At 44.1% G+C, this 24,321-nt stretch overlaps 1 long non-coding RNA gene across 1 annotated transcript in view; it reads left to right on the top strand.

Annotated features, from left to right (window-relative positions):
• Nucleotides 1-24,321, top strand: part of LOC109442509 (uncharacterized) — a 142,408-nt gene that overhangs the window by 52,757 nt on the left and 65,330 nt on the right. Inside the window, exons 4-5 of the long non-coding RNA XR_012498188.1 lie at nucleotides 13,439-13,530; nucleotides 15,770-15,841. This is a non-coding gene — a long non-coding RNA (uncharacterized LOC109442509). The remainder of the gene's footprint in view (nucleotides 1-13,438; nucleotides 13,531-15,769; nucleotides 15,842-24,321) is intronic.

Genomic DNA, 24,321 nt, shown 5'->3' with positions numbered 1-24,321 from the left:
GGGGTCAAACAGACTTTCCGTAGCAGTTGAGGGTCTACCCTTGCGACCGAAAGTGTGGTCCATGGACCAGCAGCATCAGCATAACCTGGGAATTTGTTGTCCTGCCAGCATCCTGGGCCCTGCCCCAGACCTACGGAATCAGAACCTGTATTATAACAAAACGCCAGCTGATTTGTGTGCACGTTAGGGTTTGAGAAGCGCTAGTGCCCGCTACCTGCTTTCTAGTGCTTGTTCTACAGAGTAGCCTGGACTCGCCAAGAAGGGACACAGCTTTTTCAGCCCAGTAGTGGGTTATCTCATCTGTATCTCACCAAAAGCCAGTGAATGATCATCTTCCTTTCATGAGTACACATTCCTTCTCTCTCTCTCTTTTTTTTTTTTTTTTTTTTTTTTTGCTTTTTTGAGCTGCTCCCATTGTTTCCTTTTGGGAACTATTCCTTCCTAACTGTATATCCTTCTGACAAGGCTGTCACCTAATAGGCTGGGTACATGACTGAGGAGACCAGGAACAATTTCTTTCTGGACATTGATATGGAGAGAGGGGGGTCTTTAGTCTCCTGAGATGATAGGGTGCAAGGCCAGTATTGGCTTGGGACTGGCAGGGGATCTCCTGCTACCTACCACGTGTACAGGGAATCTGCCTGAGAATGAAGCAGAGGAGTGAGAGCAGAAAGATGGAGGGAGGGAAATCATTCCAACACTCAGCCCAGTTGTACCCAAAGTCAGACAAGCCCGCCCCTTGGACTTCTGAATGGAGCAAGTCAGTACATTCACAATTTAGCTTAAAGCAGTTTGAGGTCAGCTCTCTGTCATTTGTAACTAGAAGAGTGGCCCTGTCCAGTACATTCCTGAAACTGGATTATCAGTTCTTCCAACCTGGAAATTTTTACATCTGGCTGAGGGAATACGTTCATTGTGACTTTCACAACCTATAATTTGACAACTGTGTGAATGAATTTGTGTGAGTATATTTATAAGTATAATCTGAATATAATTAAATGTAGAAGGTTTAAAACTTTTAGACACGCACATGCCCTAAAGAGTGGTTATCTGTATAATTGTAGCAGGCTGTATCTATTTTCTAGATTTAGAGACAGTGCCTATTGAAATTAATATTTAAATTTATGCCAACTAATATGCAAATCAGCACAGCTTTGGTGCTTTAAAAAACGAGATAGGATTGCAGCACTAGTGTTTCAGTGGTGCTGGTGCTCTGATGAAAGAAAACAAAGAGGACTAGATGCAGATGAAACATGTTCCCTTGGAATACCCAATGCAAATGGGAAATTGATGGCTCTGGAAACTGTTTTAAAATAGAAAACAATCCCTCAATTTAATATAGCAGTTTAACCATTCATTAATTTACTCTGTGCAAACAGTACAACTGTTCAGAAATGATGCCATCCATAAATATAATCTACAACCACAAAAGGAAATATGTACTTTTACTCCTGCCAAATGTCAAAATTTAAATCTATAATTATTCCAGTTGAAGCACGGAAGTCTGCCTTTCTTCTACGACCAGTTAATACCCCTATTGGACACATATTTCACTGTTATGTATCTAATTGAACATGATGTAGGATGTATGTATATGTATTTTAAAATTATCAGTTAGGATAAGTTAAGTTATGAATAAGAGAAACTTCGAAAGTAGTAGCTTGAGTAAAGTGGGAATGTCTTTGTTAAGCAAAAGAAGTCTGGAGGTGGACAGTCCAGGGCTGCTATGGTGACTCCATGGCTCCTGAGGACTGAAGATTTCTAGCTTTGAAAAGCTGGACTGTAATCCTCTGGGTTTAGGATGGCTACTGGATCTCTAGCCCTTACATCCAGGTTCCAGCAGCAAGATGGAGGAAAAGAAGGATTTGCCACCTCTCTTTTAAGGAAATTTCCTGGAAGTTCCGTAAAGTATATCTGCTTACATAGCCTTGATCAGAACTTAGTCCTATGCCACACTTAGCTATGAGGGAGGCTGGGAAGTATGGTCTTTTAGCTGGGAGGCCAAATGCCCAGATAAAAATCAGTATTCTATTAATTTGAAAGAGAAGGGGAAAAGGCACTTAGAAAGCAATTGTCAAACTCAGCTCCAAATATTAAATATGTATTTGTTTATTGATTTATTGTGTTTCTCCCACAAGTGGCTAGCTCTGGGAGGGTAAGGGCTTTATTTTATTCATAATCGTATCTTTAAAATTATTCTACATTTGTCTTTCCTGATTTTCTTCCATCAGTTTAAGAACCATGGTCAACTAGAGTGCTCTTTTCAAAAGAATGCAGAAACTGCATCCAGATTTGGTCAGAAAGAGTGCTGTGATCAATTAATAATGTCTGCAGTGGCCAGGCCATATGTTCCAGGCTTAAACCATCCTCTCCAACCACTGGCTTTCCACTGAAATGTTTTGCAATATATGGCTCCTGTGAAATTTGGCTCTTTTAAATCTAAATGCCAAAAGACCTTCTTTGCATTTGTGCTTTCAAATGTTTTATTCTTGGTAGAGACCTGGCTATTCTCTGCAACTTTTTTTTTTTCCCCCCTGTGTGGAGCTGTCTTGTGTAGTTGTAAATTTTGCAGGTTTCCAGGGAGTTACTCAAGGAATTATATGCAAATTCCAAGTTACACTTAGTTGGCAAATTCTAATGGGAAAGTTGCTGGGAACGGGGATTTTTGCTGTTTTTTAAAGAACAAAATGGAGAAACAGGTCATGAGTTTTATGCTGTCAGAGGAGAGGTGCATCTGTATGACGGGTTCATCTTCTGGTTCATTGAGAAGGCTAAAGGGGCCTAGAGGAGTGATAAGGGCTTTCCAAGTTAAACACAGTCGCTAGAAAGAAAAGCTTAGGCTTTCTCTTTATTTAGCTCCAACAATCTAAGCATGAGGATAAGAAGACCAGAGTTAAACTATAATTAAAAATAGCTAAGACTACTGAGTAATGTACCAAATTGCATCTAAAACAATTTGTCATGAAAAAGCTGTCACTGTAGCAACCTTCTTTTCCTGCCCCACACAACACATTTCATCATCAGTAATGATGCCAAGACAGTGCCTTGATGTGACTGTGATTCTTTCAGGGGGAGGGAATTATGTAGTACCCCATGAAAATAAATCAGAATTTCACGGATATAGTTTGCAAAGCGTCCTTGATGATTCATACACTTTCCCTAGGACACATTCCCTCTTTCTTCCTACTTTCCCACTTGTCACTCAAGAATTACTGACTTATTGCAGTGACCTGCTTTGCTATTTAGTTTTTGTTTTCTGTAGTTATTTCCATGGAGAATGACCTATTTGTAAATAGCATCTCGTAATTCTCCGTCTTAGTTTGGGTTCCCCCAAAAGCAGAGTCTGAGAGTCTTGGGAGCAGGCATTTTATTTGGGGGTGATTCCAGGAAGCAGGAGTGAGCAAACAAGGAGATTGAGACAGGAAAGAAGGAAAAGCTAAGAGATGAGTGTGTTATCAAGGTTACTCTATAGGCAAACAAGGACCTCCCTGTACATTTTAATTGAAGGCACAGTGTAAAATGGGCAAAAACCCAGTTACAAAGTGAAGACACATCATGATAGTCATCTTACTCATATGCTCATCGCTCATCTTGCTCAGATGTAATTTAACCATCTTTTTAAACCCTTGGATTCTCTTCTCTGTCTTCCTGCTGTTTAACTTTCAAATTTCTCTGCTACTATCTCTACTCAAGGGGAAGGATGAAAACACAAGGCGGTGAAAGTAGAACCTGTCAAATAGTGTCCCTTATTAGGAACTCTTCTAAAAGTCCTGATGGCATAGAAGATTGAGATTATTGGCCAAAATGAGATTTGGGATTGCGTGTGATTTCACTTTCCCCATGCCATCCGGTTTCTATAGTTAATTGGGGCAGGAGTCATAATCCTGAATAATTGGCGGAGAACACAGAGAAGAAAGATGTATCAATTGCTTGTTACTGTTGAGGCTGTATTTCCTGTGTACAGTGGGTACAGTGGGCAAAGAAGACAGAGGCAGTGTGGCACGGTGAGAACCACGCAGGCTGTGTCAGGCTGGGTCTGCCGTTTGCTAGTCAGGAGACCACACTGAGCCTCAGTTTCCTCAATTCTAAGATAAAGATACTAATAGCTTCCTTGCAAGGCTATTGGGAGGATTAAGTCCTATTATGCAAAGTGTTTGGCATCTTAAAATTTCATTGTTACAAGTCAATTAAGAAAAGAAAAATCCGAAAATTTCGTTGTTACAAGTCAATTAAGAAAGGAAAAATCAATTAACAAATGAAAAATTCTATTTTACATCCCACATTGACTTAATTTTGGGGGTAAAGCTTACATTTGCTGACATAAACTGCTTTGACTCATCCAGAGTAATGCAGTGAGCATAAAGTTAGAAAATCCTTTGGGTTGATATTGAGCTGAAGATGCAGATACCAAGAGACTGACTGAACCAAATCTTTCCCCATTTTACCTACCCCAAGAAGATGGAGCTGTCTCCCAGGGACCAGAATAACTTCTCCCGAAGCAGCAGTATGCAGCAGTAAGTGGCCCCACAGCACGCCCTGACTGCTGCTTATGTGCTGGACATGGTGAGATGAGAGGCAGATCCAGAATGGGATGGACAAGGGCAACCCTTGGTGGTCCGTCATGAGCCCCAGCTGTTTGGATCCATCATAAGGGAGGGTTTGGGTTCAGTCTGCAGCCCAACGTAGACCTCTCTCAAGAGTAACCGTGCACTGGTCTTCAAATCTGGGGGTGCACAAAGACTTCCCAAGAGGTACATGGGGATGCCTAGATGTAAGGGAATTCATTTCCAGATCATCAACTTTCGTGTGTACTTTTTCTAAAGTTGAGTAGAGGAGGCCTAAAAATCAGACTGCTTCTTTCTTCCATATTCCCTCTCCTAGTCTTCCTTCTCCTACTTTAGAAAAGCATTTATCTCTCACCCATCTCAGGTCATACTAGGAAGCATTGCCCAGGATGCAAAAACATGTGTGGTGTGAAACAAAGGGACAGTTATAAATACAGTACCTCTTTAAAGGACTGTCTTTTCCCTACTCCAGATATTGCCAAAGAAACGTTCTCTGCTGAGCGAGATCCCTATGACTTTTGATAAGGTATAATGAAAGCTGAGTCTTATTTTGTGGCAAAGTTGGGAGTATTATCTGTCCATCTGTAGTGGATGGTTGTCATAGAGATGTGTCTTAACATGTTTATTTGGATTAATAAATGATGTCAGATATGTCCTGACAGAAAGTAAGCCTGATTTGGCTGACTGGTTTGACAACAAGGACTGTTCATAAGGCAGATATTTTTCATTAATGAGTGAGTTAAATGTGTAGCTCCAAATTGTATTAAAGTATATTTAAAGTATGCGATAACATTACAGCAGTTAATAAAAAAATGTTATATTGGAAAACATCCAATGAAATAAGCACAGTTGATTTTACCAGCCCTTGATGTGTACATCAGGTTAAACAAGTTACCCTGGAGCAAAAGAGTAAAATGTACAAATGATAGTCATTTGATAAGTCTTGGTAGAGACTTTTTAAATATATTTCTCAGCTTTTAAGAAAGTGGATGGCTGACTGGGTGACAAATCCTTTTGCAAGTCGTGTGGGTTTCAACTCTGCTTTTAATAAAATTGAAGAAAGACCTAATTGAGTTGTTAGCTCTCAGACATTGAAAATAATTTGTGGTGATAGATCACTTTGTTATTTTTGATATAAGACTCAGAAAGAGTTCAAAGAAATGAGTATCACCTCTAAAACATCTATTTGCCTCCCATGCCTGTCTATCTATGTGTTTATGTGGGCGAGGTGTCTCAGCAATGACCTTTTAGAGCAAGAGGAAGTAGAAGTAGAATCGTTGCTGGATCCGTCGTATTCCAGCAAAAAGTAATGTTCATTCATAGAGCAGCAACTAATGGAAAAAAGGAAGCTTCATCTATCCCATCGAAAGATGCATTTTTAATAAAATTTGAATTTTATGTTTAGTAATCATTGATCAAGATTTGGAATATATTGATATTCTATTGTCAAGAAGTTTATATTATTAATAGTATAAAATTCTGTGGACAAAGTGGAATAAAAATATGAGAAAAAGGAATGATGTGAAATTTCTAACTGTAAATATGATGAATAATTTTAATGTTAACAGTGCGTTGAGGGGTTACATTAGTTTCCAAAAATTTATTAGAGGATATGCAAGCAAAAAGAAAAAAAACCACCATTGCAATGGGGAGCTGCCTACAGTCTTTTGGAATAATATGTTTTTGCTGGCATGGGGAAGTGGGAGAGAGGTGGGGGAAGCAGAGTGCAGAGTGCCTCCTGGGGACACTGTCTAGTGACTGGTTTCGTGAGATTTTGATTTGTAGTCTAGCCTTCCTTTGAATGTGACCTGGAATTCTGGGTGATGATGATGATGATGATGATTACTGTATAATAACATAATATCACATATTATATATAATATAATGTTACATATTAATATTTGAACCAGCCTTATGTCTTAACCTGAAATAGGCCTTCTCGGCTATTTCAGACCCTCTAGTTCAGATCTGTACCTTCTTCAATATAGCTTCCTCTTTGAAGTTTTCCCCGACATGTATTTCTTTTGGGTAGGTTTGCACGACGACTACTTTAATCAAAACTGGAAAAAGCAGTTATTTTGTTCATTCATTCAGTAAATAGAAAGTGCCAGACCCTGTGTCAGGCACAGTACAAACACTGTGAACAAGACAAGCATGAGCCCTCACCTCCTGGAGTTGATATGGCAGTGGAGGTAGACAAACATTATAAAAGTCAATAATTATGCAAATAGGTGAATAATCTTCATAATAAGTGCTGTGGATGAGAGGCACACAGTGTTAATGAGAAGAAGAACAGGGGGTACTTAATTTTAATTGGATGAACAGGGCAAACCTCTTTGAGGAAGTAAAAGTTAAGCTGAAATCAGTATGAGAAGCAACCTGCCATGATAACAATGGTGAAATAGTGTCCCATTAATGGAAATCACAGGCGGAAAGGCCCAGAGATAAGGAGTCTGGCTTATTAGAAACATTGGAAGGAGGTCCGTGTGTCTGAGCACACGTGCAGAGGGGAAGGGGGTGGTGAGGGGAGAACAACTAGTGATGGAGAAGAAGGAGAGAAAAAGCAAGGGCCCAAACAAGTTAGGGAGCCCAGATTTTATTCTAAATGTCTTAGAAATCCATTGAAAGACTTCTAGCAAGTTTGATTTGTTTTTAAAAGATAGTTTTGGCTGCTGTTGGAAGATTGGATTGGAGTGGAGCAAGATAGAAACAGGGAAATCATTTAGGAGGTGTACCAGCCAGAGGTAGGCTAGGTTATACAGGAACAACCCCTAAATCTTTGTGGCTTATACCAACAAAATTGTAGTTTTCACTCATGCTGCATATTCAGCACAAGTCAGCTGGGAGCCCTAATCCATATGTACTCACTCCGGGTTCTGGGCTGATGGGGCAGCCACCACCTTGAACATTGATGGTCACTATAGCAGGAAAAGGAACATAGCAAATCCTGTACCACCTCTGAAACCTCTGCCTAGATGTGTCACATGTCCCTTCTACACTTACTGTAGTGTCCAAATCAAGTTATGAGTTCAGCAGAGAGGGAATGCATGTCCTCCAGGGAGGGGCATGGCAGGGAAAGAAAATCAAATATTTGGTGGAAATACCGTACACGGCTGGAGCCATCACTGCAGTCCAAACAAGAGGTGACAGTAGCCTTGATGGGGATGATGTCGGTAAAGACAGAGACAAATGAACAGGTTATTCTTGGAGCTACTTTTTGGATGTGACGATGGCTTGAATATGATTCTTTGTTGTTCTGTCATTAGGCTGTGAACCCCATGAGGCAAGCCATAACATTCATTTCCATATCTCCAGGGCCAAATATGAAGAGGTTTACTGAATGAATGAGTGGGATGCCAAAAATCAAAAAATTGCCTCCTGGATGTACCATGGCTTGGACTTTCCCACAGATGGACTGAACCTGTTATGTAAAGAGAGGGAGAAGATTAAATTTTTTTTTACCCATTAAGAGAGAACCTCAGTGGTTAGATTTTCTGCAGGCTCACGAGGGAAGTTGATTTAAGAAATTCTTCTTTGTGCCATAGCGCCGATCCTTTTGTGGGAGAGATCTGACTCAGAGAGAACCCCAGCCTGCTCCATTCCCTCTGGGCTGTAAATTTCTTCCATTTCTTGTCAGTTTCAGATCTTTCTATATCCCAGAGTAGCTTGGAAGCGTGGACCTCTGTGACAATACCTTTGGAGAAAATAGATTCTAGATATAGCCAATAAATCCAGCATACAGAATAGCTCCCTTTAACAAAGAGAATGGCTGGTAGAGGGGGAAAACATCCTGCAGAAAACAAACCATCGAAAAGGCCATGAGGAAGTCTGCCCTCTGTGCCCCTGACAGCCCACAGGAGGGCACTGCTTGCCTCTTGCCCTCAGCGTCTCGTGAAGCTCCAACCCCTGTGGGATTCTAGGTGACAGGAGTGACCTGCTATTTCTCTAACAAGCAGGGTGATTGGGGTCCAGTGCGCAGACACAGAAAGTCGGCTTCTCGAGGATCAGGCAGCTGTGTCCTGGTCCTGTCCTCCCTGAGCACGCTGTGGGTGTTCGGGACATGTTAGCTGACCGAGCTCTGAAGTTCAGCATGGCTGCCCCTGCCTCCATGGAGAATAAATTTCACTGTCTCATGTCAAAGCACACCACCAACCGAGAAGTGCCTGCTGCGAGCAGGACATCTTTCCCCCTCCTCAGTGTGGTCTGTGTTACACCAGCAGACCCGATTCTTCTTTAAAACCTGCTGAGTGGAACCCCCTTTGGGGTTTATCTCTGGTTCTCGCCACATTCTTATCCACTTAGTTTAACGTGGGCTAGTGGAGGAGGGTACAGAAAGGATGGTATTTACAGATCCTCGCCATTATTTTTTCCTTTCTTTCCCTGCCATGGCTCTCCCGTGCTTCATCCTTCACAGCAGCCTTTGCCCCTCCGTCTCTGCCCAGGGCAGGGAAGGAGCTAAGCTTGGAAGAGCCACGGAGGGAAGAAGGCAAAAGTGCTGCTCCTGCCTATGAGGGCATCCCTGGAGGAGACTGTCTGGGAAGGGGGAGAAGGCAAGTGTGGTCCTCGGGACAGACCTTCCAAGTCTTCCATGGGAGGGGCCGCTGCACTCCAGGCAGGGTCACCACGCAGTCATGGGCTCAGCTTCAGAGCAGGAATAGCCTGTGGCTGGATATCAAATATGGCAGCTCCAACCTAAAAATAATTTCCCTTGGCCCATCTTTGAGGCCGAAATCCCACTGTCTGTAGTTTGTTCCTTAGAGGTAAGCAATGCTCTCATCCCTAGGTCTCTTATAAAATGTAAATCTTCCTCAGCGGAAGAACTTCTCCAGTCACCTACCCCTTCCAGTAAATGAATGAGTTCTCCACCAAATGCCTTAGGCTTAGGGCAGGAACAAGAGAACAGAAAGAGATTGAGGTATCTGAGGACAGGGAATAGATTCTAGATATAGCCAATAAATCCAGCATACAGAATAGCTCCCTTTCACAAAGAGAATGGCTGGTAGAGGGGAAAACATCCTGCAGAAAACAAACCATTAAAAAGGCCACGTGGAAGTCTGCCCTCTGTGCCCCTGACAGCCCACAGCGAGAAACCCGGGAGAAAGAAGAGAAAGCGGGTGGAGGCAGTGAAACTTGCATGGTAGTAACAGGCAGAGGATTACCCAGGCTCTGCAGCAGGCCTTTGGAGAGTGCTGCCCTGGCCTGGCCCCTACAAGGTGGAAAGGAACCAGGGCCCCAGTAGACAGCACTAGAAATGTTTCCTAAGAAGCAATAGCAAGCTTTGGATATACACTGCTGATTTCTCACACCACTCAGACCCTGACCTGCACGGGTAATTCCAGCACATGTCCCAGTAACTGATTTTTAGCAGAAAGGCCTGGTACTGGGAGCCAGAGATGCTGTCCATCTACCTGGGAAGACAGAGCACAGGAGAGACGCAGTAGGTGAGCCAGAAGCCAGGGCTCCAAGCTTGGGCCCCGGCCAGGGACACTTCTGCTCCACAGGCACTCGTTCCCCGATGCACATCCAGCTCCCTGTGTGCCAGCAGTCGCAAGCTTCAGAGAGCCCAGAGAGTGCATCCCGCCTCCCTACCATCTGCTCCTCTGAATGGACCAGACTCACAGGGAGGCCTGTCAGCCAGAAACCAGACCCTGATTCTCCCTCTGTGGCTGTGCCGTGGATTGCAGGGCGCTAGTCTTGGCCCTGACTCATGTTCTGGGGCAGCGGACGTTGTCCACTCATTCTAGGCAGGGCACGGACAGTGCCAGGAGGCCAGAGCCCAGCCACCCGCTGGAATGCTGAGTGGCCCTGCTTGTTGCCAGGTACATAACCAGGAGTCTGATGCTTAGTGCTCGAACCCGAGTCACGTCCACTGCTTTATGCAGAGACAATCTTAATGCAGTACTTCTCTGCATTCACATGGCTGTTTAAAGTCAGGATTCTGTGGGAGGAAAAAACAATGAGAAACCAAACAAAATCGGTTTCCAGAATAATCTCCCATATCCTGCCATCAACATTACACCTTAATCATTTGTGATACATAAAAAAGGTGTGGAAATCAAATGACATGCCAATCAACAACTGTTTCCACCGTCATCAGACCTGGGGGCAGCATGATGCCATGATAGATCAATAGCTACTACATAGCACCACGAGCCAGTGAATGCAACACCCACAGCTTCCTCCTCTCTGCCTCTGCCCAGCACAGTGCCCAGTGCATAGTAAGTACTGAATTAATGAGTTCTTCATTGGGCTCAACTCTCATCTGGGCTGACTTGTCAGCAACCAGTCCCAGGAAAAGCAGGAGGCAGTTGCCCACTCACGGACCTCACAGGACCACTTGATAAACTGTTGCCTCCTTTTATTATTTATGAATCACAGCATGCATAGAAGTGATCATGTTTTATTAGTTAGTACAAATATTAAATTTGATCTCTACAAAACGTGCATTTCATTCCGCAGGCAGCTAACCTGGGTGAAACATGAGTTTGCGGAATGCTTTGGGGCTTGTATTCCCCCATGCATAGCTGCCCCATAAAAGGGCAGTTCTTTGGAATCCTAGGCTCTGACATTGCAGATCTCATCAAAACCACCTCATATCATAGGTGAAGAAGCAGAGACCCAGAGAGGTAAAGCGCCCTGTGAGTGGTGGGCCACCCTGAGATGGTGAGGCAGAGCTGGTGTCCAGGTCGTGTCCTTGCAGCCACCACTCTTTCTCTCTGCCATGCTCCATAGGATGGGGGTTTCTAAGGGCCTCCCAAGCCAGCAAACGTGACTTTTTGTCATTCTCCTTGAAGCATGCTGTAATCAACACTCGGCCGTGATTTATTCTTCTCTGTAATTCCACGTGGGGATGATAAGCCATCCTATCAGTTCTTCTGTAGTTGTGTCGTGCTGGCTTCGTAGTGTATTGAAATGTTTTCTTTACATGAATTTCTGTCATACAGTATTTATTGTAAACAGAGGGGAACTAGCCCCTAGGAGATGAGGTTGTTCCTAGAGGAGGAGCTCAGACATTTTAAATTAGGACATGAGGTAAAACTGCAAAGTAGGCCAGCAAGCTTGGTCTACACATGAGGGAACTTACTGCAAGGTGTCAGTAGATTCCTGTGCATACTAACCGCTGATTATAGACTAAACATACCTCCTGTAGGCCCACAAGCACCATTTCAAACCTTTGGGGCCAACTGTGTTTTGGGAGTCAGATATTTCAGGGTTTAGCAGTCAGGTAATAGGATGTATAAACCGTATATTAATAACATTCCCAGCAGAGTGTGGGACAGCACTCTATAATCAAACACTAATAATTCTGCAATTAAATATGGGAATGCTCACTACTAATGGGATAAAGAAAGACTATAAATAGCCTTATGTTAATTCAGTAGGTCAGGTTTTGCCCCCAACATTAGTTTGTTATAAACTTACCAAGAAAACCTGTGTTCAGTGCTTTATGAAATTCAGGATAGTAGACAAGGAATTGTAGATCCATCTTAATTTAAATATATGAGTATACTGATCAAGAAGAGAAAAGTATTACACAAGTTTTAATATTTAGTAATATATCTTTTAGCCATTATATATTTTCTCAATCAATGGCTAGATACAAAGACAACCACAAATCTCATGCCAGAATTCATGTAATTTTAAGGCCGCCTGAATGACCTTGGTGGAGCCCCAAGCCCAGGGTGGCCGTGGAGGTCCCCCTCCTGGGGACCAACTTCTTCCCTGGTGCACAGCCACTTCTGAGGGGGAGGGGGGCAGCAAGAATCTAATGCAGGAGGCTGATTAGGAAAGACTGTCCTTTAGGGTAGGAACTCCCAATCTGATTAAGTAGGATGACCCCTCTTTAACTATACAGGCTCCAGAGCTAGATTGCTGAGGGAAAGTCCTTGCTCTGCTGCTTTCTTCTTGTGAGATCTCAGACAAGTCGTTTTCCCTCTTTGTACTGCAGTGTCTGCTTCAGTAATGAATAGGAGCAAGAACAGTTCCCATCTCATGCTATAGGGACTAAATAAGTAAATTCAAGTAGAACTTTTAGAGGGGTACCAAGCACATAGTAATCTCCCAATAAATGTTGGATATCATTATTAGTTTACACGTCTATGGCAGGCAGAAGAGTGTTCCCCTCTCAAAGATGTCCACACCCTAATCACCACACCCTGTTACAGAATATACCGGAACATACCCCAGAATGTGACTTTGTAGGTGGGGTTAAATTAAGGACCTTTAGGTGAGGAGATTATCCAAGTGTTCCCACCCTAATGCCATGGATCCTTAAAAGGGGAAAACTTTTCCTGGCTGTGGTTGGAGAAAGAGAAGTGACATCGGAAGCAGAGTCAGAGAGAAGCTACATTGCTGACTTGAAAGATGACGGAAGGAGCTACACACAAAATGTGGTATAGCGATAGAATTAAAGATTACTGGCCCATCAACGGAATGAGTTCCGAAACACACCGTGTGTGCAGTTCCTTAGTTTCCCTCCCATTGCATCTTGATTGCTCCCTACTTACACCTCATTGTGATCGATGGCCTGTCCCCCATCAGCCTGTGAACTCTTGGGGGTAGATGTTATGCCTGTTCATGACGCCACCCTAACCCCGTGCCTGGCACAGAGCTGGTCTTACACTTGGTGCTTATTGAACATTTGATGAATGGGCAAATATTAAGTGAGCTGTCCATCTTTCTTTCCTGGTCCCTTTTGTCGTCAGGTACATACGTGTGTGAGAACCCATGACTGGGGTAAACAAACGTGTCTTCTTCTCACAGGATCATGTGAGACTGAAAATGCTGAGCAGAATCAGCCCTATTACCAAGTTTATCACTAGAGGTAGGCACGGCTCCTCTACTACCTAACCAAATTCATTTTTCTTTTTTAGAGGCAACAAAGAAACCAAAGAAGGATTGAATAAGAGCGACGGTTCTGGAATCACTGCACAGGAGACTGTATGAACCAGTAGAATAATACTTGGTAAGGACTGACTCGGGGTACCCTTCATGCTGTCCCCCATCCCGGAAGCCCTGGGCTTCCCTCACAATGCTGTACCTGTCATGAGGGAACAACTGAAAGGTTAACCGTTTACAGAGTTACCTTGGCACATAGCAGCAGATCTGTCAGCCAAAGAAATATTTTGATTTCTTCATTTCCATGAGATGTAGCTTTGGCCCTTCAGAGGAATAGGGCCCTTAATTCCTGCAAGGTCAGGTCATAAAGACCCCTTGGTGTTGAATGTGGTTGAATTAGTTGTGCAAAAGCAGTTAAACAGAGGTCTGGAGGAGACGGCTGCTTGCTGTTCCACATTAGTCTGAAGCAAATGGGGATCAAGGTCAGGGAGATGCACAGAAACCAGGCACACACACAGTGCTAGTTCTGAATGGCCTTCGGACAGCATTTTCTTCCTAATATTCAGGCCACAATGCAGACAGTATTTTTGGTAGGTGGAAATAAAGCAAAAAAAAGGACAGAAAAGGAACTCCACAAAATACCATAACTCTTGTGTTTCCTGACTAGTATCCAAATTGAAGTCACAAGATGTCTAGGCATTTTGCCTTTTGGTAAGGGAACATCAGGTGGTACTTTGTAACCTACTTCTAAGAAGTTTTAAATCAGTCATGGAGAGATGTACTCACTTTCACTCAGTCCCCAGTCTTGTTTCTCTTATAGATAAGCATTTGCTGATGTAGTGTCAGCCTTGCAGATTGCTAAGAAAAATATTTTTGATTTTGGAAAATGTCCAAAATTTGGAGAAACCTCAGCAGTATAAGAGACCTGACGTGGGCTCCTGGCTATTTGGGCACTTTCCTGGCAGGAGTAGGTGTTTTTCCTAGGACTGTGAGGATGGTTTCCCCTCCTACCGGCAGCCAGGAGCTGAGAAAAGGCACCTCCTCTAGATGTTGTAAGACAATCCTCACCAGCTAAAAGCATCACTGTCCCGCCCTCTTTGACTCCTCCTTTAAAAAAAAAAATCACCAATTCGTTAAAAAACCCATTGCATATGGAGCAGGAGTCCTCATGTATTCACCCCAAAGCCCAAGCATGCTCCACTCTGCTGAGCTGGCTATGAGACGAAAAATAATCTGGGTTACATTAATTGGAGGAACAATACAAGCGACATTCCATTAGTGATTTTTATTTTAATTCACAAAGTAAATTTTCTTATCAATATGTTAGGTATTGAGACTGCAAGTTATAACAATTAATCTTGGTGTGTTTGTGATAACTGCAAAGCTTGTTTAAAATGCAGAGTCCTGGGCGCCCCCACCCCTGAGATCTGGGGCGGGGCCCAGGCCTCTGCAATCTTATAAGCTTGACAGATGACAGAGCTGTGAGCCAGACAACTGCAGAAACTCAGCTATCAAAGGCTGCACAGGTTTCCTATGAGACAGTGACTGATAGGGCATTATACCCATGAGAAAACTCTAAGATGCACAGAGAAGCAGAAGAGTTTTTGAAAGGCTGATGTATTGTGTTATTTCAACTACGTTCACGATTCTAGATGTCATTGATCTGAGATGCTACGTTGTGCTGGGCTTGGTGCCAGATCTTCATGTGGTAGCTGTAATCCTCATAGTAATCTGCAGGATATTATCCCATTTTGCAGAACAGGAAACAGAAACCCAGAGAGATTATGAAAAGTTCCCAGGCCCTGCACGTCTTAAGGGTTGGAGCCAGAATGCCAGCCCAGATCAATGCGGCTGCAAAGCACAAGCTCCAAAGCACAATGCTGCTCCACTCCACTGAGCTGGCCTCTTTCTTCCTTGACTGCACCCAGCATCTCTCAAGGTCATCGGCAGTTACTTCAAAAGTGTTTCTTATTTGATTTCCCCCTGCAGTGGGTGCCACAGGAAGATTTACACCTGATTTTGAACTAGGCTACTTAGACTTCCCTAAGCTTATATAAGGAGTGTGTGTTGGGGGCGGAGTCTAAAAAGAGGTTTAGCCCCTCTACACAGAGTCTTTTCTACCACTCTGCCTGGCCCTGAGCACTCATGGGTGACAATGCTCCAGGCCAGTGACAAAGCTCCCTCCTTGGCCGAGGCATCAGAGCCTCAGTCACCAAGGGACCCTCCCGTGAGATGCTGAGTTGTGACACAAGCCAGATATGGCTGATGGACACATTTAGTAAACCAATCAATGAGCTGAAGAGCAAGGAAGCCATTTGTCTGTTTATATCCTAGGGACAATATGTAATCCTCTTTTTTCCCTACAGGGGAGGAGACTTCCGGAGGTGTGGGCTGAGTTCAGAGAACAAGCCAAGTGAGCACTCAGAGGCCAGTAACAGGTGTGTGCTTCCTAACCCTGAGCAACCGGCGGGCCTGGGAGGGAATGGGTTCAGAGCCCCGGGAGCCCTCAGTAAGGCCGGAGACGTGCCCAGTGGGCGCTGCAGTTGAGGAGGGGCCTGCAGGCTGCATGTACGTGATCTTCAAAGCAGTCCTTGCAGAAAGAGGACGAGAAATCTATAAATAGTCTTTTTATTTCCAAAGATAAAATAGGTTAAAGGCAGCTGATCACAGACATTCTTTTTTTCCTGAATGTTCAGTCCATCACAAGCATTTGGTCTTTGATGGAAACTACCTGAATATTTATCGAGCTAAACATTTGACCACCGCAAGCCACTTTTCTTTAAATTGTCTGTGCAGTGGCCAGGATGGCTTCATTTGGGTCATTCCCTCAGTTACACTCAGTTACTAGTTTAGGGGAGCCTGCTTTTAGAGGTTTAGCATCTCGCACAGTTTATCTCCCCACCGGCACTTCTTCGTCGGTTCTGGATTAGACTCTGCTCATCCAAAGCAAACCTGACTTCAGTTCTTGTAATGACTACTTAGTGTTTTCTGTCCAGTTTCCCCTCCAGTCTGGGGCAATGCTGTTGTGTTAGGACTGGCCATGTTCCTGAAGTGGGACTCCTCCACCCTCCCACACCGTAGTCCATGAGAGCAGGGTGGTCCTATCACCGAGCTGAGCCAATCAGTCTTCCCTGGAAGCTGGGAGCTGGATGACTGAGTTTTCTCCTGAATGGTGGGGTCAGTAACACTTGAACTTAGGAGGTTCTATATGGCCATGTTTTTCTGTCATGTGAACCAGAAAAGGTTACAAAGAGGAAGAGAAGAATGCAGCAGAAACAAAAAGCAGGAAACAGAGATGAAGAAATAATTTGGAGTTGTTCACTCCTGAGTTCAGTGTTCCTTTGGGCCAACCACCTTCCTCAATTCAGTTTAGCTGGACCCAATGGGTCTCTGTAATTTGCATTCAAAAGAGTTCTCTATATATGACTTACTTTCTTTTCCTCCAAGGATGACAGCATGAGAATTGTCATGGTAGATTAGTTTGCCCACATGGTTTTCCTGGCATTGTTTCAAGGAAAGCCATGTGGGCAAAGGCATGGCATTTCCCTAAAATGTCCTAGTTTGCCTTGGAACTCCTATCATAATAACAATAAATATTTATGAAGCATCTGTTTACAATGTTGATTCATTTTACTGATGATGAACGGACGCTTAGTGAGGTTAAGCAAGTTCCCTCAGGTCGCACAGCTAGCAGGTAAAGTGACGGAGTAGGATTCCAGAATTCTTACTTGTTCTGCTCTAGCGCAGTGGAAGAGTCATCTAACCAGTGGTTTGCAAACTAGCGTGATGGTCACAATCACCCTCGTTCTCACTCCAGAGCTGCTTAAGTAGAGCTTTGGAGTTGGGAATGTAGCAAGGTATCTTTTTAAAACTTTTTAAAAATTAAAAGTTTGAAAGAAAAATATGTGTATTTATCCAACAAATATTTACTAAGCACTCATCTATCAGAATTAGGGTTGGCTACTATAAAAAAATAACTTTAATCATGTAGTTTAAACAAGGTAGAGGTTATTTTTTTCTCTCATGTGAAAGAAGTCCAGAGGTACACTCTAGGCCTGGTGTCAAAGACTCAGGCCCCTCCTAGGGTGGTTCCTTTAAATAAGTTTACCTCATGGACACAATCATGGCTGTTGCAGCTCCAGCCATTGCATTCATGTTCCAAGCAGTAAGAAGGGAGACGAGCCAAGGGCAAAAGGGCATGCCTTCTTTAAAGAGTTAGCCTCCTTCAAACTGTTTGCCAAGAAGCTCGACCCCATGACTTCCGCTGAGATCTCTTTGACCACTGTTTTGGGCAAGAGAAGCTTCAGACGTAGTATTACAGCAGGACACAACTGCCGGACCTGACAATATAGGGATTCTGTTACTAAGGAAGAGATCGGAAACTGGTAGCCTTAGCCGTAACCCATTACATGCCAGGCACTGTTTTAGACCACGAGGATACAGCAGGGAAAAGACAAAGTCGTTGGCTACTCTCGTGGCACTTGGAAATGGACAATACATAAGCAAAAAATATGTATTATAATTTTAAGTAGTGATAAGTAAGAATGGTCATTTTAAATAGGGCAAGAAAAGCTGAAGGTCTCTCTGAGCAGGTGACATTTGAGCAGAGACCTGATGACTCTGACGGGGGTGGGAAAGGCGTTTGGGGCAGAGGGAATGGGACCCAAGGCCTTGGGGCAGGATGATGCAGTGCCCTCTGGTGGAGAATCACTGATCCAAAACCTTTCAAAGTCTTGTATGTCCTGTTCAGATGAGATGACAAAATAATCCGGGTTACATTAACTGGAGGAAGAAGGTGAGCAGCATTCCCTTAGTGATCCCCTTAGTTTATTCATGAAGTAAATGTTCTCATCAATCTGCTAGGTATTGACACTGACAGTTATTACGATTAATCTTGGTGTAATTGTGATAATAGATACCTCCTGCTGCCCCCTTACAACGTCGCATGGGGTATATTTGAGAAAAATAAAGTGAATTACTGCAGTACATCAAATATCAGTATAGTATGGGTACTTCTAATTACATTTCAGGACTTTCATTTTGTTGATATAATTTCACATTCTTCCCTCTCCCCAATTGTGCTGTATGAGGTGTTTCTTTTTTTTTTTCAAGTTCAAGTGAATTTAAGTTGAAAAATTCCCACTTGTCGGTATTTTAACCTATACTGTTTCTTGAGAGGCAGTGTCTTCCCTGAGAGTATTTGTCCTTGCTTTCTCTTCCTCTCACTTTGAGTGGTGACCTCCTGTTATTGTATTCTGGGGGCTGGCAACGTTTTTTAATTGACCTTATCCATATCGTTTATGATTTTATTGATTTCAATAAAATTTCCATTCCAACCTTTGCCTTCATTTGAAATCATAACCTTTTTAAATCTCTTTGTGTATGCCAGGCCTCCCTCCCCAACCCCGTGTCCTTGGTCTTTTTCATTGCCCCTTTCCAGATTTGTGATCTTTTTCTTGATAAAATAGCCCCTGTTATATACTTTTGGTAACCATTACATTGAACAAGCAAGACCATGGCATGCAATCATGAACCAGCGCGTTGCCTCCCACTGGCCCCTTAAATCTGTTGTGGAGGCTTAGTGTTTCTCTTGCATCTGGATGAAAAATCAGGCAGGCGTTCTGGTCACCCCCGTAATGTAACATCCTCCAATCAATAATTTAACAGTCCAGTCTCATGTAATAGTTAATACTTTGAACTTGGTTCAATATGAAGTTTTCACTTCCTTCCCCGATTGTGTCCTGTTGCCCGTGGGAGCTGGTAGCAGGGAAACAGAATGTGTTCTTTCTTCCCTTTGTGCTTTTCCATCTCTCTCCTCCTCCATTATGTTACCTGATTTCTGACCCACCGGGGCAGAAGGAGATAGAAGGTAACATTGGTCAGAAAAGCTTTCCCTTACTTGATCCTATGGTGAGCTCAGGGTTACCCTGTCTGGGCCTGGGAAGTGTTTAAAGTCGACTCCTGCTCTCCTCCGTGTCTTGTGGAGTCTTTTGACATTTCCATCACTGGAGACCTTCCTCTTCTCTGTAATCCACTAACAGGCAATATGTTCTTTTCCAGTTCACTGTATACTCCTCAGCATCCTGGCATTTGGCATTATCTCTGATCTCTGTTTCTGTCTGTTTATCTCTCCAGGCAGCCCTCTTGGATATGACAATCCTTGCTCTACATTTGGCTCATGGGAAGCAGCCGTATATCTTTTGCACTGACAAACTCTGAGAGCAAACCACCCCACACAGCTTCCTCTCCATGGCTTGTGTGTCAGCAGATGGCCTGCCTCATTTTTACTCTTGAAATTTCTTGTGTGGGACTCAGACACAGTTTAATGTGTCCCACAATTGCAGGGGACATAGGTTACGCTCTCAGGTGGATCCTATTGAAGGCTCTTCACTAATTTAATACAAGGGGCTGGCATCCCAGTGCGACCTCCAAGGGGAGGCTTGGAATCACAACACACCCAGCGCACTCTCTCAAAATGTTCTCTCCACCTCCACTCTTTCCTTTCTTGACTTACCCGTCTCTTACATAGGCCAGAGGTGGGTGGTCCGCTCAGGGTTGAAACTGGTTTTCAACCTCACACCGTTTAAAAAACAAACTAACAAACAAACAAACAAAAAACACCTTTTGTATTTTGAAATAATTATCAGTTCACAGGAAGTTGCAAAGAAATGTACAGGGAAATCCCATGAAACCTTCACCTTTGAACTTAACATCTTGCATAATTGGAAAGAGCAATTGGAAGAGCAGTATCAAAACCCGAAAACTAACATTAGTACCATGTACAGAGCTTATTCAGATCCCACCAGTTATGCCTGCACTCAATTGTGTATGTGTGGGTCTCCACCTCTATGTAATTTTATCACACATATAGTTTTATGTAACCCCCACCACCATCAAATACATACCTGGACCGTCACCACAAGACTTTCTCATGCTACCCATTTAAGCATCCCCTTATTCTTTAATCTGGAAACCACTAGTCTGTTCTCTATGTCTGTAAGTGTTGTTTCATTGGAATTGTTGAGTATATATCTTTTTGAGATTGTCAGCCATCTCCTTTTCACAAGTCCTTGAAAAAATAATGGTCGTCTTACTTTGGAATGTAAGATGTATTGTTTTTATGCTTCAGCTGAAATGGAGGTAAGAAGAGTCTCATTTTAATATCTGGTTACAAATAGTTTTGTTGAAGTTTGGACATATTTTCTATTTGGTGCCTTTCTTATGACTCAGCATTTCATTCATTTAACAAATATTTATGGAGTGCCTGGCATTTTATTGTCTTTGATGTTATTACCCTGCATTAAGTTTAATGTTCTCAAGAAAGCAAATAACTCCCAAGGTGTCCTCCTGGTTTTATGGATTGTTCCGGGCTATTATTCTACAACTTTTTGTTCTTAAGGTACTTTAAGTTGAACATTCATGCCCTGAAATTCCTCTACCACTTTCTTCTTAGCCTCATAAAGTCTCTCTCCCATTGACTTGCCATTTTACTTCTTACGATGTCTTGGGGTCCTCTACAACCACGAAAGTTTCATTGGGTACCTAGTTATTCTAATCTCTTTATAAAATGACTCACCCAAACCAGCCCCTCTTGATCTCTGAGAACTCTTATTTTTTGAAAAGAAATGACTTTGTTTAATACCTGGTTTTCCTATGTTGAGATTCAGTTCTTCATCCATTTCCAATAGTCCCTGAATTCTATGGTAACGGCATCATTATTTACTTTTTCACAGTAAGTTTTTGGTGTGGACATTTGTCAAAAGCAATTCCAATGTCTGAAAAATTACTCACTCCCCTTTCTCCATGTAAACCATGATAACCAGACCTGATTCCTCCACAGAGAACTCATCCTGCCTTTGCCTCCTTGAGCTTTGTGCTGATTTGAGCTTTTGGCAATTCTGTACTTTATTTAACGATTCCACCAGCTTGGTTAGTATGGAAGGGAGAGACAAGCAGAGGGTGGTTTTCCAGGGTCGCCTCTGGAAACTCAGAAGAAGGCTGACCTGGCAACTTGACTGTTCTTTACCTAACACAGCTGCTGTTGCAACAACTGGCCTCCCATCATGGTCGATAACTCCACAAGTCTTCCCATGAATTCATTTAAAATTCTTAGGTGGATCACAGCCTGCCTGGGTGATTTATTGATATCTGTTTTGGCAGTTAAGACTAGAACATTCTGTGCATTTACCATGCTTTTACTGAATGCTTCAACCTGTCCATTTCAAGGGCCCACATCTTCCTTGGTAAAGGGTAGGGCACCGGGGTGATGCAGTCTCTCTTCTATTTCTTTTCTCGTTCCTTAGTGCATTTCATCGATGCCCTCTTGGTTTTGTTTTTGACATTCTCTGAGATTTCTTGCAAGGCGTTCTTTAACGGATCATAGGATTTCAGAAATAAAAGGAATGTTAAAATGTAATTTGGTCCAAACGCCTCAGCCTCAAGATGAAAAACTAAATTCAGAAGAAGTTATATGACTTGATCTGACCCACTTAATGGCTTATATTTCCTTTCTGGTTAGGCATGCTTATGTTTTGCTATTTATGTTCCTATGAAATGTTGGATCACATGGGTTCCCTTTTTGGCCTTAAAATGCTGTCCTTTTTGTAAACTTCCATGATGCTGTAAAGAGGAGGTATCTGATAAATGCTGTTGGGTGCCCAGCTGGCAGCTGGTTCATTGTATCCTGCTATTTGGGATCCAGAGGCGCCCAGCTGACCTGCAGGATCTTAAGGTAACGTCCCCACCCCCCACCGCCCAAGCCTCCCCAGTTCAGGATTCCTCCTACTTGGCAGTCCCTACAGCTTCTGCTTGACACCCTCTAACGTCTTGTTATTTCTTCATAGACAAAAATTCCTGGTTACAGCGTGTTCCTTTTATAAATGGCCTGCTTTCCCAAAGGCTGCTTTCTCAGAGCAGCTCATTTTGCCATCTCTGCTGGGAGATCTGGAACATGACACACAGGGTTTAAGTGGGATGGGATGAGCTGGGAAGCCCTTTCATTTCTTTCTGGAGGGTGTGAAGCCAGCCAGCTCCTTTTGACTGACCATCCTGCTGCCTTAGTTTTACAGCTAAAATGAAGCACAACATTCTCCTCGTTCCGTTCAGCCTTCTTTTTGAACACAGCACACGCTTCCAGTACCGTCAGGGAGTTTTCTGTTTACATCTGGTCCAAGTGGCCGGTGATCGTCACCGTGGCCCTCACCAGCCACTCTTGCACTGCGGCTGGAGGCTCCTGCTGTCTTTTTCTGAGGCCCATCTAGTCGGTCTGTGTAGTGCTGGGAGAACCATGGGAATAAACACCGAACGTGCCTTCCCCTTCCCCAAGTCTGTCAGAGTCTGGTGGACCACAGTTTCATGCAGGAGTCCCTGAGGCAGGGTCTACGTTTTCTGCTTCTCTTGTATTCTCCTAGCTGCCAGGCACGCAGCCGGCCTCAGTGAGCTGTGTTCATCATTGGGGATATTCTGACAGCATCTCTCTGCCTCCACCCCGGCTTCCCATGGTGGGTCTATTATTCATGCAACAGCCAGAGAGAACTTCAAGAATGTACATCAGTGTCGTCACTCCTCTGCCCAATGCCCTCCTTGCCACATACACTGGCTGCCCCATCATACTTACCATGTGGGAGAATGAATGACTGCCCCGTCTTCATGTCCCTGCAGTGTGGTAGTATGATACCCATACCCTGCGCCAGCCTCACTGTGGCTCTCGTGTACTCCCCGCCCCTTGACTTTGACGTAGTCATGGGGGATGTGCTTTACCTGTCAGGTGGTCACGGACCTGACACTGTGCAGGTGGCTTTCCTCCCCTGCCATTGCCAGGAGCCGCTGCTGCTGCAGCCTGGGCCCCGGAATGACACATGTGGCGGAGGGCTGCCCCTGCCAACCCACAGATGTGTAGTGAGACATAGGACGCGCCCTGCTGTGAGCCACTCAGCTGCGGTAGCCGCCAGGCGGGAGAGCTGATGGACGCAGAACACACGTCCTTCCCAGGGCTGCCTCGCCGCCCCCGGCATCCTCTCAAATGCGTTTCTGGACACGCTTGTCCTCACCTACCAAGTTCCAGCGGCTCGCTCCCGCGTCAGGGCTTTCTGCTTGCTGCTTCCTGTGCTTCTAAAGTAGTTTCTTCAACTATCTGATGGGATCTCTGGTAGGTAGTGATGAGTGCGGTGAAGCAGGGGAAGGGGATGGTGAGTCCCGGCAGGTGCAGACGGAGGCTGTTTTAGATGCGCTGGCCTATTTGAGGGACGTTTGAGCGGAGAACCGACGGAGGTGAGGGAGCGTGTCATGTCAGCCAGGCAAACAGTGCACTGTACGAGTTCCTCCTGCCTGGGGACGGTCCACACTCTTCTCTTCATCTAGAAAGTCCTTTCTCTCCTTCTTGTCCTACCCACACCCTTGAGGCCACATCCTTCCCGGGCCCTTTGGCTTTGTAGGAGGAGGTTGCCGTCTGCTATGGCAGATGGCCCGCTGTTCTAGTGGCACCTAGCAGCCTTCCAGGTGCATTCTGGGGAGAACCATCTTGAATTTGTAGTCACCAGGTGATATAAGAAGTTAGACTGCAAAAATGATATTTAGGAAGAATTTTAAAAATGTATTCGGTCTGTCATTCTTCCAGCTGTTCTGGAAACTACTTGTGGCTCCAGCCAGGTTGGCAGGGAGCTGGCCACATGTCCCGTTAGCCACCTGACACACTGCTGGGGTTGAGTTGGCCTTTCACGTGATACCACCAGCCGGTGCTGGAAGTTCCTAGAAGACACAGCCCAGTGCCATACAATGTGGTCTAGAACCTTCCAACTTAACGTGTGGTCTGAGGACCAGTGGGATGGTGGCATCGTGTCGTGGGGCAGCTCATTAGACACACAGACTCTCAGGCTGCACCCCAGACCATCTGACTCAGCTCCTCTAGCGATCTGTGTGC

Source organism: Rhinolophus sinicus, linkage group LG07 (genome assembly GCF_036562045.2).
Source record: "Rhinolophus sinicus isolate RSC01 linkage group LG07, ASM3656204v1, whole genome shotgun sequence".
Taxonomy (NCBI): Eukaryota; Metazoa; Chordata; class Mammalia; order Chiroptera; family Rhinolophidae; genus Rhinolophus; species Rhinolophus sinicus.
Note: the sequence above shows the minus strand (reverse complement) of the source record. Positions and strands in the feature narration are given on the sequence as shown.